Source organism: Otolemur garnettii, unplaced genomic scaffold (genome assembly GCF_000181295.1).
Source record: "Otolemur garnettii isolate 467f Iridium unplaced genomic scaffold, OtoGar3 scaffold00077, whole genome shotgun sequence".
In the NCBI taxonomy this organism is placed as follows: Eukaryota; Metazoa; Chordata; class Mammalia; order Primates; family Galagidae; genus Otolemur; species Otolemur garnettii.
The window spans coordinates 4,691,812-4,693,552 of NW_003852472.1; the positions used below are offsets into that span (position 1 = coordinate 4,691,812).

Sequence of the window (1,741 nt, forward strand, 5' to 3'; positions counted from 1 at the left end):
TGTGTGTTTATGGAATGTCCATTGTGGCCCAACAGTATGCAAGGCAATGCATAGACTGTAGAAATTAAATGTAGAAATCCACTGAGGCAGTAGATGCTGTAAAAAGAACAACTGTGGAGAGAGATGGCATATTCTGGCCTCATTCCTGCTCTTGCCTCACTGGCTGTGTGCCCTGAGCAATGAACCAACTTAATCTCTTAAACTTCCCATTCTTCACAGAAAGATACTGGTACTTTTTAGATCTAGGGAAAGTTTCCATGATAGCATATTTAAAGTCTCACGTTCAATTCCTGGTGTTCACCAGACATTGGGAAAATTTCATAACATTTCCATGCCTCAGTTTTCACATCTGTAAATGTGGATAATAATAGTTTTGAAGAGACAGCAGAGACTCCCTTTTGTAAGTAGGCCCTACACTGAGCCCTAGGCCCAATACAGAGAAAAAACACAAGCAGAACCATCCAGGGAGGGGCCAGCCAACCGGGTGGGGCCCCCCTTATCAGAAACAGACACAGACCCTTCCTAGAAAATGCTGAGCCACAGCCCTTCTGTGAAAAGGAGCCTCAGCCCCAACCAGTCCTGTCTGGGATTGAGTTCCAGCCAATCCCTGACAGGATTGACTTAATAACCAATCCCCAACCAGATCCAAAATGAACCAATCACCCAGTCGCTGTCATCCCTAGAATGTATAAAAACTGCCTTTGCTTCTGTAACAGGGTCGCCTCTGCACAGCCATGCTGTTCATCCTGTCCAGAGGTGTGACCTAAGCATATGCTTGAAAATAAAGATGCTCCTTTGCTTTTACATGTGCCCCTGGTGGTCTCTCAGTGGCGTCTTTGGTCTTAACATGCTGGGGGGGGCCTTCTGGTAGAGACCGGAAGTCCTGCTAGGTAAATTCTAAAAGAGCTGTAAGTTCTAAAAGAGCTGTAAATTCTAAAAGAGCTTTAACAGTTTCTAGCTCTGGAAATTGATATGAGGAGTAAATGAGATTAATGCATAGTGAAGTCTGGTATGTAGTATTCCCTCAATATATATGAACATTACCATTATTTTTAATATTATTATCATGGGAAAAATGTATTATTGTTGCAATGGTTCATCTATATCCCAAATGAGATATTTTCTTTATTTTTCTTATTTAGCTTTTTCTTTAATTAAAAAAAAATTTGGGGGGGGGGACAGATCCTTACTCTGTCACCTAGCCTAGAGTGCTGTGGTATCAGCCTAGCTCACAGCAACCTCAAATTCTTAGGCTCAAGTTATCCTCCTGCTTCAGCCTCCTAAGTGGCTGAGCCTACATAGGAGTTCCAGGAGCCCCTAATTCAGGCTGGGGCCAACAAGGAAGATGGCCCTGATGGAAGGAGACTTCACACCAACTTAATGTATGAAGTTAAGTAGCCTGGAGAGGTGTACATTGTCTCACATGCCCAGTGGCAGCTTGAGGCAGTGTAGCAGCACTACAACTCTGCAGAAACTTTTTATTGATCTCTAAAACAAAGCATTCGTGAAAAAATGCAAAGGTGTCAAAATTCCTAAATAGGAAAAAAAAAGGAATCCCAAGCCTCTTGGAAGGTTGGGTAGAAGAGTAACAGTGGGTAACTGGGAACATAGGGTAACAGTTTGTCAACAATGGCCCAATAATGCATTTAGAAAGGGGATAAGTAAAACAAGTTTCATCTCCACAGGGCAAACAACTGACCTTCCCTAATCTAACTGCTGATCAGGAGTCCAAAGGTCTAAT

General features: G+C 42.7%; 1 non-coding gene across 1 annotated transcript; it reads right to left on the minus strand.

The window, feature by feature from the left end:
• Positions 1–855: 855 nt before the first annotated feature.
• LOC111726728 lies at positions 856–918 on the minus strand. Its single transcript, XR_002774434.1, has one exon. It is a non-coding gene; the product is annotated as a U7 small nuclear RNA (small nuclear RNA).
• Positions 919–1,741: the final 823 nt, after the last annotated feature.